This window comes from Muntiacus reevesi, chromosome 1 (assembly GCF_963930625.1).
Source record: "Muntiacus reevesi chromosome 1, mMunRee1.1, whole genome shotgun sequence".
Taxonomy (NCBI): domain Eukaryota; kingdom Metazoa; phylum Chordata; class Mammalia; order Artiodactyla; family Cervidae; genus Muntiacus; species Muntiacus reevesi.
In genome coordinates, this window is record NC_089249.1 from 179,831,080 (window position 1) to 179,847,090 (window position 16,011).

A 16,011-nucleotide genomic window follows, 5' to 3' on the forward strand; every position below is an offset into this window, starting at 1 on the left:
TGCACAACAATGTGACTCTGCTATATGTACACAAATGTTCCCTCCTTCTGGAGCTTCCCTCCCAGCCCCCCATCCCACCCCTCTAGGTCATCACAGAGCACCTTCCCACTAGCTAGCTATTTTACACATTGTAGTGTATATATACCAATGCTATTCTCTCAATTCATCCCACCCTCTCTTTCTCCCAAACCCCATGTCCACAAGTCCATTTTGTATGGCTGTGTCTCTGTTCCTCCCCTGCGAATAGGTACGTCAATAGGTAGGTGGAGACTTGACTAGCTCCATCTCATAGTGGGCCCAATCATTATTTCATAAGTCCCGGCATGCATGGGGTGACAGTAACCTGCGTCATACCTAGATGAAGACTCACATTGATTCCCTGACTCAAGGCGATTATGAAAAAAAGTATGGAGCCTTGGTATACTCCCTTATCCCACCAAGAGAGTAAAGTGAAAGCAGCGCTGTATCACTGGGGTGTGCAGGGATTGACCCACTTCAAAGATTTGAAAAATGCAGAGCGGAGACTCCCACAGCATCCTCACTTAACTCGCCTGTGTATTCAGTGCAAATGCTGGGTTGGGGGTGGGGTGGTAAATGCGGTTCTACACGTGGTACTTTTCCAGAGCAAATAAACTCAGTTCCTGGCAACTATTACCCAGCTAGTGAATTTGTTTTTCCTATTCCTGTCAGTAAAGAAAATCCAAGGCACTTTGTCTTCACATACCTTGGGGCCATGTCACTTGTTTCTTGAAATCCCACCAAACAAAATGCTGGTCCATTGCACTGACCACATTGTACTATGCAGGGAGCAGCAAGCATCCTAGAAACCTTAGTGAGGAAACATTCCTGCCAGAGGTAAACCATGGGAAACTTCAGGGACCTCCACAAAGGCAAAGTTTGTAAGAGCCTGATGATCTTGGAAATGCCTCCAAAGAGAGAGATAAGATGCTCTATACTGCTGCACCCATCAGAAAAAGAGAGGTAAAAATCTTCAGATTTTGGAGGCAACATATGCTACCTTTGAATACCCGTTTCAACCATTTCCTGGGTAACCTGTGATTGTGAGTAAGGCCTGGAACAGGAAAGAGCCCTCCCTAGCACAGAAGACAGGTTCCTGGAGAAAGCCATGCCCTCTTCTGCCAACATGATTCTCTACTTGAAAATAACTTTCTGACCTCCTGCTGAGCCATAGTAGAGCATGTCCATTTGACCTTGGCATAGGGATAGCAAGTGTTCTGGAAGACCTGAAATACCCATCAGGAACTGACCCAACAAATCACAAAACTGTATATGCAAAATAGTCTTCCATCTTAAAACAGAAATAGTAAGTGCAAGCAGGTCTAGAAGACACAGTGTGCTATAGACACAGTTGCTATAGGAGGCTGGGATCCCCACTGGACTCAGCCCAGTGCTTTCCTGCTTCTTTCCCAACTTACTTTGGGTGTCTCAGGGAGCTGCTTCAAGATCAGTTGACAGGGAGTTAAAGGTCCTGTCTCATGCATAGGTTCTATAGCAAGCAAGCCAGCCTCAGAACAAAGTGAATAGCAGCTCCCATAGAGCCCCCTCCTCCAGATGACCCAGAAAGAACATGGTGAAGGGAAATCCTCTCTTTGGAGGCCCTGAATAAGGTGGCCTTGGTGACAGGGACAGAGGCATGCATGCATGGGCTCAACAGCATGAACTTTGCTGCACCAAGGTTAATCTGGCCACTGTCACTGCTGAGTAGCTACCTGCCAACAGCAGGAGCCAGTACAAACCCCCTGGCATGGCACCACTCCTGAGGGACCAGCTGGCCATTCATTGGCAGGCTCATTATGTAGGAGCCCTGCCATTATGGAAGGAAAATTATTTTGTTCTACTGGGATGCTGCATATTCCAAATTCATGTTTGCCTCCCCAGCCCGTAGAGTTTCTGCAACACCATCATTCATAGACTCAGAGATCATCTTATCCACTATATAGCATCCCCATGCAACATTGCCTCCAGCCAAGGGACACATTTTATGACAAAGGACTGTACCAAGGCCACGTCTCTTCACTGAAAAGCAGCTGGCTCATAAAAGTGGTGGAAGAGCCTGCTGAAAGGTTCCATTTTGGGCATCATCTGTGAGGAAATGGCTTTTGAGTTTGGAGTACTGGCCTGCAAAGTGTTGTATACGCCTCACACTGCTGACTAATTATGCTGCCATCTCCTCCTTAGGCAGAATTTGTAAGCTTGGGAGCCAGCTGTGGAAATGGGAGTGCCCCCTTCCCCCTCCCCCCCCCCCCACTATTTCACCAACATCCACTTAAAGAAATTTTGCTTCTCATTTAAGTGACCTTAGGCTCTGTGGGAGTTTACCTGTCCTGGCACCTAGAGGAGGAAATAGCATACTTATTATTCCTACTGCTGGAAGTTAAGAGTGTCTCCTGGCCATCTGAGCCAGGAGGATGGAAGAGGACACTGTACTGGATAGGAGACTGACTCCAATTCCCAGAAAGATACTGGGTTTTTGCTGTGCAGTGGGAACAAGGAAGACGCTGTGTGAGCCCATGCGATTCCCTGCGGTGCATCCTAGGACCCCTGGCCCAACAGTACTGGCTATCAGTTTAGATCTCCTGGCAGCTACAAAGTCAGAACTCAGGTGTCTATGTTTTAATCTGTTCTTTCTCCACTGCCCCACCACCCACTTTTCCCCTGCTATCACACACACACACAAAGAAAACAGTGGTGATGGTGAGCATTTTAGATTTCTCGTGGGGCCAAATTAAAAAACAAAATTTACTCCATAACAATACTATATCTGAGAAGTTGGTAAACTATAGCCTGTGGACCCATCTAATTTGTTACCTATTTTGTAAATAAAATTTAAATAAGGGCACACCCACACTCATGGTTTATGTATCATCAATGGCTGCTATAGCAGAGTTGAGTTCCAACGAAGAGAGTATGGCTTCCAAGGCTTAAATATTTACTATTTGGTCCTTGATAGAAGAAGTTGTGTTGGGGAGGATATGCAAAGAAAGGAAGCTTTGTACACTTTGGTGAGAAAATGAAGCCACTATGGAAAACTACAGAAATTCTTTTTTAAAAAATTAAAAATAGATCTACCCTATGATCCAGAAATTTCACTTCTGGGTATGGATTCAAAGGAAATAGAAACACTACTTGAAAAGATATCTGCACCCCTATGTTCTCTGTAGCATTATTTACAACAGTCAAGACATGGAAGTAATATAATAGAGTATCATCCAGCTATTTAAAAAAAGGCAGTCTTGCCATCTGTAATAACACAGATGAACCTTGAGGGCATTATGGTAAGTGAAGTCAGACAGAGAAAGACAAATACTGTATGATCTTATTTATGTGTAAATCTATACAAACCAACAGAAAACCAACTTGTAGAATAGATTGGCGGTTGCCAATACATTGGAGGGAGGAGGTAAGGAGTGTGCAAAATGGATGAAGGTGGTCAAAAGGTATTAATACAAACTTCCAGTTACAAAATATGTAAGACCTGGGATGTAATATATATCATGGTGACAATAGTTAATAGTACTGTATTGTATATTTGAAAGTGGCTAGGGGACTTCCCAGGTGGCGCTAGTGGTAAAGAACCCGCCTGCCGATGCAGGAGACATAGACACGCGCGTGCGATCCCTGCGGCAGAAAGATCCCCTGGAGAAGGGAATGGCAGCCCACTCCAGCATTCTTGCCTGGAGAATCCCATGGACAGACGAGCCTGGCGGCTACAGCCCATAGGCTCGCAAAGAGTCAGACATGACAGAAGCAACTTAGCACGCATGCAAGAGAGTAAATCTTTAAAATTCTCATCATAAGAAGAACTGTAACTGATGTGAGGTGATGGGTGTTAAGTAGACTTATTGTGATCATTTTGCATTCCAGTATATACAACTATGAATCATTGTGTTGCACACCTAAAACTAAAATGATATTTTATATCAATTATCTCTCAATAAAAATGAAAAAGTTGGCCAATACTTACTATCATTATTATGAAATGTTGGACCCCTTGTAGATGCATGAAATTTTCCCTGAAAGAATAGATGTTGAGGGCAATCTTTCATTTGCCCCTCCAGATTCACTATCTACCATCCTTCATCCTATTTTATATCCCAGGAGGCTGGTCTGTATGGACCACCTCAAAGGGCTCTCTTTCTCTTTGGCTTCCATTTGAGTTCAGCAGTGGGAGACATTTAGCTGGAGACTGGAGGGAGCAAGGAGAGTGAGACTGTTCCTGCCAGGCCACCTGCCTCCCAGCCCAAGCACACAGCTTCTGTCAGACAGTCTTCTCCACACAACCAGTTCAGTCTCAAGTTTCCAGAGGTTTCCTCCCTTTCCTCATTCCTTCAGGTCAAGGAACAGTATCATTCCCTACTGATAATAGCACGAGAGTACTGCCTATGATTTCCTTACATCCTGTCCATACCTTCACAGTGGGTTCTTATATGAAAATCTTTTCCAACCACCCAACTTAAGGGTGGCATCTTATCCTGCAGAAACCTTGACTGGTACAAAATATAACTGCTTATTTTTTCTACAATGAAACAATTTGAATCCTTCAGGATTGTATTCAATTTTAGTAGATTCCTCCTAATCCCCACTGATTCAGGATTTCACTTATGCATACATCACACACTACTGCCCCTGCCTTCTTGGAGTTGTATGTAAGTAGAGTGACCCTACAACTGATTTGCAGGCTATAGTTCCAGTTGACACCTGTTGTGTCAACATTGCTATTAGTCATGCCCTCCTTCACATCCCTCTGCAATGCAGGGGACCCCTGTTCGATTGCTGGGTCGGGAAGATCCCCTGGAGAAGGGATAGGCTACCCACTCCAGTATTCTGACCTAGAGAACTCCCTGGACTATATAGTCTATGGGGTTGCAAAGAGTTGGACACAACTGAGTGACTTTCACTTTCACTTTCACTTCTAGAGTCCCCGGTTTAGATAGTCAATAATGTAGTGACCCTACATGGATGGTGCTGGGTCTAGACAGTAGGTGATGTGGTGACCTCTTTAGAAAGTGCTGGGCTAGTCTAGGGGTCACTCTCATTTTTTGTCCAGACTATCCAGCTGGCATAAACCCCTTTACCTAGTCTGGCACTGAACTTTCAATCCTTGCGGTTTCCGTGGCATCCTCATCTCTCCTGACAGCAGAGCCTTCCGCATCCTTCTTTTTTTTCAGCTCCTTCTGCCCACTGTTATAGCCACTTGGGGTTTGTCAGTAAACAAAATGGGGGTGAGAGGTTGGGGGGAAAAGTGCTGCTTGCAAGGGTTTTTCTTCTTTCTGATTTTTGAAAAGGTGTTTGTAAGGCTGTGAACTTTCCTCCCAATTTGGATGTATCCCTCAAGTTTTAATACATACATTCTTACACAATTTCTGCTCTAATTCCTCTTCTTCTAGGGTTATTTAGAAGGATTGTGCTTTTTATTTTCAATTAGGTTTTTTTTAACTATCCTTTTATTGTACTCAGAAAAATATTCCTGTCAGCTTCTTTTACTCAACCCTCACAACAACTCATCAAGCTAGAGTATCATTCCCATTTCACATGAGAAAATGGAGGTCCATAAACAACCAGTAGTTAAGGGTCTTAGGGGTAGAGCAGAGACTCAATCCTAACCCAACAGGCTGAAAGTTGCTTCCCTGTCATGAAGGAGTCCACTGGGGGCTCTCGACAGGGAAGAGCCTGCTTGGCAGCTGCTTCTTGGCATCTGCGCTTTGCCTCCGCTCAGTGGTGACAGCAGAGGAACAAGTTGGCCTAGTCAGAGATGTGTCGCTACCCTCTCGGGCCCGAGAAGCCACCCTCAGATCTCAGCAGCAGAGGCCCCACTTAGCTCTCCCTCCAGCGCAGCAGAGGAAGCAAGGCACTGGCAGGGAGGCTGCCTACAGCCTTGCTCACTCGGTCCTGTTCTCCCAAGGCATCACGGTGAGCGGGGGGCAAGGAGTGGGTGTCAGGCAAGTAGCCAGGACCACTGGGTAGCTGCTTTTTAACAGGGGGCAGTCAGGGAAAGCCTCACCGAGGGGAGGGACATGAGCCAGTCCTGTGTAGCAATTAGGGCAAACGAACGTTCGAGCTCAGGGGATGGCAAAGGCCAAGGCCTTGAAGATGAAACAAGCAACTTCTTGTGCTGTCCACTCCTCACCACATCTGAGCATAGCCTTAGAGGGCTTTCATATCATCTCCTTGCCTCTGCTTTGCTCTTTGTTCACACATATACATGCGCACATCCATATATTTGTAGTCATACATATTCAAACACACTTTCAAACACACATACACAAGTTCCCACAAGCACATGCGTGTGCACACGCCTATACACACAAACCCCCAGCACGTGGTGGACACCTCTGATAACAGTTTGAACTAATGTTGGCCACGGAGAGTTTTGATGAGTGATGGAGCATATGCCAAATCCGAGAGTGCCACCCCACCTGAAGAGCCAGTGTCAGCACCAGCCTGTGATCACTCGAGGGCCCCCCGACGGCCGGAAGACTCTACACAGTGCACTGAGCATCTCTGGCTCCTCTTTCCATCTGTCCAATGGGTGTATTGGCCCAGAAGGCCTTGGAGTTCTTGTAGCCAGCTGTAGCCTGACTCAGCCGAACTCTGCAAAAAAAAAAAAAAAAAAACACAGCTTATTTTCTTCTTCTGTTAAAGTAAAGATGAAAATTCAAAAATCCTGTTGTTCTGGGAAGGGTGACAGAAAGGCTATCTGGCCAACACCCATCCCCATTGCCAGTGATCTCTCATTCCCAGCTGTGTTTTTAGGAGAAAATAAATAAGACTCCAAAAGCTGACAGCAGGGTGACTCTGTGGTTGTCCTCGGCAGAGGCCCAGCAGAGAACCCACAGGGATTACAGTCCCTTGGCCTGGTTGGAGTTCCACCCATTGGTCCCTGCTGGAGCCACTTCAGTTCCAATCGCAGGGCACAGCAGCAGTAGTCCCCTTCCCGTGGATGGCCCAGCCTGTGCCTGGGCTACCGCTCTCAGACTCTTTCTGGCCTTCTCCACTATCTTCTGAGCCCCTACTCTGTGCTTCACGGTTTGCAGAGGACATCCTCATCTATCCTCATCATTACACAGAAGCTAGGATTTCTCAGCCCCATTTGACTGATGAGAAAACCAACGCGCAGGAAGATGAAGGGGTTTACAGGGTCACAGGCCAGCAAAAGGGAGCACCAGAAGTCTGATCAAAACTCTGGACTTGAATTCCTTAGCATTCTCTCCCATCCCCTCTATACCCTCCATCTCTTCAAAGCCGGGTCCCCAAGTCCAAACAGTGTTTCCAGCTCTGAGCTCCAGACTCATGTCCAACAGACTGTGGACCACTCTGGTGCGATAGTGGACCACTGAGGTCTGCAGTCACCTCAGTTTCAACAGGACCCAAGCGGTAGTCCTCACCCCCCACTCAGCCTGCTACCATCTTGTATTTCAAAGATCAGCAAACGGCTCTTCTGCTGCCTCTAGAGCTGGACACTGGGGGCCCTGCTATGGCTCTCTTCCTTCCCACTGCCCACTTCTGCTATCTCTGCCTGGCCAACTTCCCAGGTCTCCTGTTCACCTCCTCTCTCACCCCAGGCCTGCACCAGTCTCCTCCTGCTCCAGAAATCTGTCTAAAGTGCAAAACTCATCAGGTGACTTCTCCATAAGGACTTATACTAAAACTCTGTGAAGTTCTGAAGTTCTAATTAAAATTCAGGAAGCGTTTTTATGATACTCAACTGATTGAAGATCTTATTTACATTTTTCACTTGTATAGTTTTTTCCAAGCTGAGGAAAGCGTTGACCATCTAGGAAATGGCCAATCATACAGCTTAAGTATAGTCACGGCGTTCAATATCACTTTACCTGGAGCTGGAAGCATTTGCTTTTGAAGTTGTACATAAAAATAACGTACATGTTGAAAGGTTTCTATGGTACTGATTTATCAAAATTGAATTTTTAAAGAAAATATTTAGACAGTAAAATAAACTTTTCTTCTTGTCAAAAATACAAAAAAAGAAGGAACCCCAGCCTCACTAGCTCAACTTGAGGTCTGATTCCACCTGGGTGGGCTTCCAACTTATCTCTCTTCTGCCTGACCTTATCAGTCCCACTGATTTGTGAGAGACAAAAGATTTCCCCATTAGTGATGCCCTTAGTCTGGTCACAGCACCTCAGATTTTACTTGAGGATGTCCACTCCCACCTTCCCTGGTGGCTCAGTAGTAAAGAATCCGCCTGCCAAGGCAGGAGACACAGATGTGGTTTCCATCCCTGAGTAGGGAAGATTCCCTGAAGAAGGAAATGGCAACCCACTCCAGTATTCTTGCCTGGAGAATCCCATGGACAGAGGAGCCTGGTGGGGTCTGCAGTCCATGGGGTCACAAAAAAGTCAGGTGTGACTTAGTGATCAAGCAAAAATGGCCACCTTTACCGCCTGAGACACTCAGCAAGTTCGATGGGCGGATGTGGACCACTCAGCATCTTCCCCCTTTCCCATCTGGGGACCCTTTCTTTCATCTCTCATTCCAGGTAGTTCTTGGGGTGAACCCCAGCCTCCAGCTCCCAGTTCAGTTCCATGACTGGGGAAGTAAATTCACTTCTCACCCCTCACCAGGGTGGCTTATTGTATAGACCCCAGCCACTGGAAGGGGAACGTGCCTAAGACCTGAGACAACCCAGTGTCATGTCCATCATCTTCAGTCAGCCAGGTATGGATGGGACCTGGCACAAAGTCACGTGTAGCCAGGACCCCTGGCATCGGCAATCACCACAACCTGCCTACATGCTTAGGGAGCTAAGACACGGTTAGCAGGTCCCTTCCAGGAAAGGCTCCCGTGTTCTCTTGTTACCACTATCTCTGCCATTCCACATACACCCATGGACATGTCAGGCTGGAAGCAATGGGTGTTGATGTCAACCTGTCTTCAGTTATTTTTGTTCACAAATGTGGGTCTGCAGACCCATGAAAATTTCCGAAGTATTTCACTTCATAGACTGAATCCAGTCAGCCTGAGGACATGGGATGGTTTGTACCCCTGTAGGACAAAGAGCTCCTTGTGCTCCTTGTCCCAGCTTCTCTGTTGAGGAGCTGGCTAGCTAGGCAGGGCCAAGAAGGCCAAGATCTCAGCTCAGCCGGCGCACAGGCACGGGCGGTGCCAGGGGCCACGGCGAAGAGCTGGTGGTGTAGGGGACACTGAGCCCAGCACTCCTCCGTAGACACTGTCCCTCCCCAATGAGCCTGTGGGGCTGGAACTCAGGCCCGCACGTGCCCCACAGCCCTCAGCCTCCCAGCAGCAGCGAGCCCTGGTCACAGGCTTGCCGCCAGCCGCTTTCCCGGCAGCACTGAAGACCCACACTGCGGCTCCCTAGCAAGGAGCCAGCCTCTCTGCTCCCCAGGAGCACATGAGCCTTAAGGACAAGGAGCCTTTTCCCACCAACCTCGGAGGCTCTTGATTTTTTTTCAGGAGAATGATGAAAACGTTTTTGAATTGATTGTGGTAATGGTTGCACAACTCTGTGAATATGCCTAAAACCATTGACCTGCGTGCTTTATGTAAGCGAGTTGCACGGGGTGTGAATTCTATCTCAATAAAACTGTTACCTATGAAACCAAACACAATGAGGGTTACACGCTTCATAACATCTTTGAGAGCCCTCTTTTCTACTGAACAGCATATCCGTGCTGTGTTTCTTACTGGTACTTTCCACTCTTCATGAAACCGGTCTCCTGTCAATACATATTGCCAAATTTCTCTCTAGAAAGTTGTACCCACTGACACTTTCTCAGGCATTGTGTGAGAGGGTCTGTGGTCTTCATCTTAAGGAAGGAGAGATTGCCTTGTTCAAGACCACACATAAGTTTGCAGAAAGTCAGGGGTCAAACCTGACCAGCCCGACTCTGGGGCCAGTGACCTCTCTGCCATCACGGCTGCCTCTGGCTTGCACCAGTATCTCCTCCCCTCCTGGTCTCTACATCTCCTGCCTGCTTCAGGCCCTGGAGATGCTGGTTTTCCAGTAGCATGGGGTCCCAACACAGGCTGCTCTGTCTGCTCTGAGACAGGCAGGAGACAGGTATCCAAAGAAACATCATGAAAGGCCTCGTGGGGTATAAAAACACCATCCCAAATGGTGCAGGCAGCGGTGTGGGGGCTGTTGTGTATGTTTTACGGATAATAAAAGTCTTATCACACAAAGGCACTGTGTCGACATTATTAGTATCCTGATTTGAATCAACAAGTTATTGAAAAAAACTTTGAGACAATTGAGGAATACTGAATATATTCCAATATATATCAATGTTGAAAATGAGTATCTGATAATATTAAGATATCACTATTAATTTTGTTTGATTGGATCATGGAATTGAAGTCATAAGAGCCTTTCTTTGTAAATACACATAATAAATTATTAACAAATCAAATCATGTCAGGATTTGTTCCAGCAAAACAGAAAACTCATTATTTTTGAAATTCGTCATAATGAAAATATGTGTACATGTGTTCATAACTGCTAAGATCAAAAAGATTTTCTAAAGATAGTATTGTTAAGGAGAAGAAGTTAAAAAAACACTGCACAAAATCTGATTTCCATGTGCAAGATAAGGAAGAGGGTTTCTGTAGAAGGATTATTTCAGAACACATGAAAGGCCTTTCCATGCCACACGACAGGGAGACCTGTTTCATTGTCCCACTGGTCTTGCCTCTGAAGGATGTGTTTTTACCATCAGAGGCATCAAGGTCCTCCTTTATGTCAGCTCAGGCTGGATAGAGTGAATTTCTGTCCCTAACAACAGAGCCAGACTTTATTTTTTTGGGCTCCAAAATCACTAGAGATGGTGACTGCAGCCATGAAATTAAAAGACGCTTACTCCTTGGAAGGAAAGTTATGACCAACCTAGACAGCATATTGAAAAGCAGAGACATTACTTTGCCAACAAAGGTCCATCTAGTCAAGGCTATGGTTTTTCCAGTGGTCATGTATAGATGTGAGAGTTGGACTGTGTAGAACGCTGAGCGCTGAAGAATTGATACTTTTGAACTGTGGTGTTGGACAAGACTCTTGAGAGTTCCTTGGACTGCACGGAGATCCAACCAGTCCATCCTAAAGGAGATCAGTCCTGCATGTTCGTTGGAAGGACTGATGCTGAAGCTGAAACTCCAGTACTTTGGCCACCTCATGCGAAGAGTTGACTCATTGGAAAAGACCCTGATGCTGGGAGGGATTGGGGGCAGGAGGAGAAGGGGACAACAGAGGATGAGATGGCTGGATGGCATCACCGACTCGATGGACATGAGTTTGAGTAAACTCTGGGAGTTGGTGATGGACAGGGAGGCCTGGCGTGCTGCAATTCATGGGGTTGCAAAGAGTCGGACACGACTGGGCGACGAAACTGAACTGAACTGACTAAACAACAGAGCAACTTCACTGATGTGAAGGTGGACAGATGCTCAGCCAGGGCCCCTAAATTCTCTGGCAGCTGATTTCCTGGAGTACTGAAAGGCATGAGACCTCGCCAGGTCCCCTTTTCACAGAAGGCTGAAGTTTCAGTAACAACTGCCTCGCAGGTTATACAAACAGGGGGTGATGCTACCTGTATCCCGTGAGAGCCCTCAGTGCATTTTAGAAAGATCAGTACTTGGAGGACCATGTCTAGTTCACGGAGGACAGAAGGCTCTGCCCCCAAAGTGTAGGGCCCAGAAAGGGAGCGAATGCCTCCTCCATGAACAGGCAGTCTGCCTGGCACCCCCTGAGCAGGGGCCAAGGAGAGGGCACACAGGGCAATAGTCCCTGGGGGCAAGGGCCAGCCTTACCAGGGAAGGCAGGGCCCCTACCCAAGCAAGCACAAAGTGCCTCAGAAATCCAGGCACGCGTGATTTCAAGCCTGGGTTGGTGTGTACAAATCTGCTTCCCTCTGTTTTATTTCCACTCCTGGATTTCCCCCACCAGAGTCAAGCTGATTACAAATGACATCCAGTCTTACATTCCGAAACCTTGGCAACTTCACCAGAAAGAAAGGTCCAGAAAAACCCTTCCAGAATGACACTCACTGGTTCTCAGGAACCTGATTTAGGCCCCTCGCCTGGCCCAGACCCAACCTTATGTTCAGAGTATGATGCTCTCATTGTCCAGGCCTGGGTCATGCTCTCACCCCAGGGGTCAGGGGGTAAATCAGCCCCTGTGCTCCAACAGGCCAAGAGTGGGGGAAGGGAGACTCCACAGGGGAATCCAGGCTGTTTCCCCCAAAGGGGAGGGAGACAGGCCCAGATGTCTCCTGCCCATCAGTTACTCCAAAAGGCACATTCTCCTGCCTGCCTAGTGAACACCCAGATGGTGTTCACTCTCTGAAGCCTTCTTCCTGCATCAACAGGATCTGGGAAGGTCTCATATCCCACTGCCTCAACGAACACAAAATGAAGCCACATATGGGTCAAGAGGAGCTCCAGGATTGCTTGGGTGCACAGCCCCCTGCCTGGTAGAACTCACCTTTATGGAGGATGCCCTCCATTGTCCTTCACGGTAGCCCACCCAGAAGCCCACCCTCTCCACTCGATGGAGAAGGAAACCAGAGGGTTCTGGACCCCAGACCTCCATCTTCTGTCTTTTGCCTGGGCTCTAAGAATCACAACCAAATTCTGCTTCTAGACTGAACAACTCGGAGGGGACACTTGCAGTATCCTTGGAGAGCCCCTTCTCCACTCCCTCGCCCAGGACTCTGTATGATACCAGCAGTATGAAGAAGTAGCAGACCCAGCTGCCTCTGGGCCCAGGCAGGAAACCCAGGCAGGTAGGACAGCCAGCACCAGCCTAGGAGGGGAGGCGGGGAGAAAATGGTTGTCAGGTTCTTCTTGGGACACTGCTACACTTGGTGCTGGGCAGCCACTGCCCCTCAGGGTGGGGCCATGGATCGCCCCACAAGAATCAGTCACAAGAAACCGGAAGTCTGAGGCACAGCCTGGGCCCTTTTTAACCTCCCCTTGGTAGCGGGGAAAACAAGCAGACAAGAATGCAGGTCAGAGTCTCGGCAGGGATTCATGAGAGCCAGAGTGACCAACTGTCATAGTTTGCCCAGGATTGAGGGGTTTCTGGAACATTGGAACTTCAGTGCTAAAACCAGAACAGTCCCAGGCAAATTCAGACAGCTCATGTCACCCTGGGTGATGCCCCTGGCCAGGTGGATTTAGAGCTTTTCCTAAAGGAAATGTGTAGGGTTTAGGAGACCAACAGGGCTAGATCAGCATCAAGGCATGCTCAGCCCAAGCGCAACCACTCGGAAAACTTTTTATGTCACATCCCCATGCCCTCACTACAAACTCTATTTTTGGCATATATCGTCATTATTTAAACAACATTATGGTCCTACTGCCAAAACTCTTTTGTAGCCAATGTTTGAATTCTGATTAGAAAGAATTTTAAATTGTCTTTCAAAGCCTGGATTTGGCCCAGGAATGCCAGCTTTGTCCCTGATGTCCCGCTGGTGCCATTGTACCCAGAGAAAGCTGGGCCTGTGTTCTGCTTGGCCAGGAGAGGGTGTATGCGTACGTGGGGTGAGCAGAAATCTGTGATTGCATCAGGCTTTGGATGGGGGATGGTAGTGAGTGGGGGGCAGTAGGCCCACCCCATGAAGGCTCTATGGTGAAGACTGGTGATGATAACACCTGCATGGCATGACCCAAATTCAACTCGTGCCAAGCAATGCAGTGTTTCAAGCTCCATGTTTCAGACAAGTATCTCCCCAGAAACAAAAGGGTACTAGATTCACCTTCACTCTCCTGCTGCTCTGCGCCCTGTTAAGCTGGCCTTCATCTGGGGTCCCAGGCCCTCTGACTTCTGGTTGGCTCTAGAAACCCAGCAGGAGGCCTGGAGTTGGGGGGTGCAGTTAGCATAGCCATCCTCTCCCCCACAAGGCCTTCAGTTCTGTCTGGCAGCCTCTCCCACAGCTGCCCTCTCTGACACCTGCTCTTTCATAAACAATGGTTAACCCTTAAAATTGTTTTTGTTCTTTATTTTCTAAATGAATGTATACTTCTTCTGGAAGAAAAAAGCTATAAAGATTTATAATTAGCCCTATTTTTAAAAAAAAATTAACTTATGATTATAAAAGACCCGAGTTCACCCTTGTGGCAGACCTCTTCTGGCAGGGGAGAGAAGGTGAAACAAGTTCTCCAAGGAATTCCTCAGCAAAGTCACCTCTGTGTTGGCCTAGCCGATGCTGAAAGGGTGGTCTTCTGTTTCATCAGGGGTGTAGTTGGGCGGGGGGGTGGGCAGGAGAGGGGGTTGGCGTAGAGACACCTGGTGGCCAAATCTTGAACTGCAAGTTTTGAGCTCCCCCTTACCCATGCTCCAGCCAAACTTCAGAGGCCTTCCTACCCCAGGCCCTTACTCTGTGGGAAGATTCCTACCTCACTTTCCCTCCTGGCTCAAGGTTTTGGCTGTCCCTGACCCCTGGACCCAGGTCAGTCTCTTAGATTCTCCCTAGCCATGGGCCTTTTGTACCCCACTCACCAGTTCAGTTCAGTTCAGTCGCTCAGTCACATCTAACTCTGTGACCACATGGACTGCAGCTCACCGAGCTTCCCTGTCCACCACCATTTCCCGGAGCTTACTCAAACTCACATCCATTGAGTCGGTGAGGCCATCCAACCATCTCATCTTCTGTCATCCCCTTCTCCTTCTGATTTCAATCTTTCCCAGCATCAGGGACTTTTCCAATGAGTCAGTACTTCTCATCAGGTGGCCAAAGTATTGGAGCTTCAGCTTCAGGAACAGTCCTTCCAATGAATATTTAAGATTGATTTCCTTTAGGATTGACTGGTTTGATCCCCTTGCAGTCCAAAGTACTCTCAAGAGTCTTCTCCAGCATCACAGTTCAAAACCATCAATTCTTCAGTGCTCAGTTTTCTTTATGGTCAAACTCTGCATCCATACATGACTATTGGAGAAACCACAGCTTTGACTAGATGAACATTTGTCGCCAAAGTAATGTCTCTGCTTTTTAATATGCTGTCTAGGTTGGTCATAGCTTTTCTTCCAAGGAGCAAGCATCTTTTAATTTCATGGCTGCAGTCACCATCTGCAGTGATTTTGGAGCCCAAGAAAATAAATTCTGTCACTGTTTCCACATCTATTTGCAATGAAGTGATGGGACTGGATGCCATGATCTTAGTTTTTTGAATGTTGAGTTTTAAGCCAGCTTTTAAACTCTCTCCTTTCACCTTCATCAAGAGCCTGTTTAGCGAAGAAATTCCTCTTTGCTTTCTACCATAAAGGTGGTGTCATCTGAATAGCTGAGGTTATTGATATTTCTCCAGTCCACTCACACCCCATCTGCACACCCCAGCCTATCAGGAGGGAGGTGATGAAAGGCTGGTGGGTGACTTCCTGCCCCACCACCAGGTCTGATCTCATCTGTTGCTGCTCCTTGTTCTCCTCACCTCCAAAATCTGAGCTGAGGCTCAGCCAGCCCTGAGGCAGGGTACTCCATCTAAGTGATAACATCTGGGTTGTCTGGCCCACGCTCCCTGAACCCCACCTGCTGTGGAGATCACTCAAAGTCCCCCTAGAATCTCATGCCTCCCCCCAGATGGAGTGATGCCATGCAGGGCTCCCAGCTGCAAGCACATCCCTAGCTTCCTGGACATGCCTCTGAGGCCTGGGAAGCAGTATATCCCACAGCTCTGGGCAGGGTTGGGGCTCTGGGCAAAAGGAGCCAATATCAAGGTTTGCTTGGCATTTCTGCTCCCAGAAGGGTACAAAGAAATAAGGAGGAAGAGGTCATCACTCCAAGCCATCCAGGGGCCACAGCCCAGCTGGGGCAGTTGGAGACTGGCGGTAAGGTCCTCGATGGAAGTCCCTGGGAGCTGGTGACAGCCCAGTCAGGACTTCTGCTGGAGTCAGAGAGTGGCTTTCATCATACCATGGACCCTGCAGTCCTCCCTAGGCTCTGACAGAAATGTCACAGCTGAGAAAACAGCTGAACAGGGCTTGTGACCAGGAGATAGCAGGTACCTTCCGTGTCCCCCAGA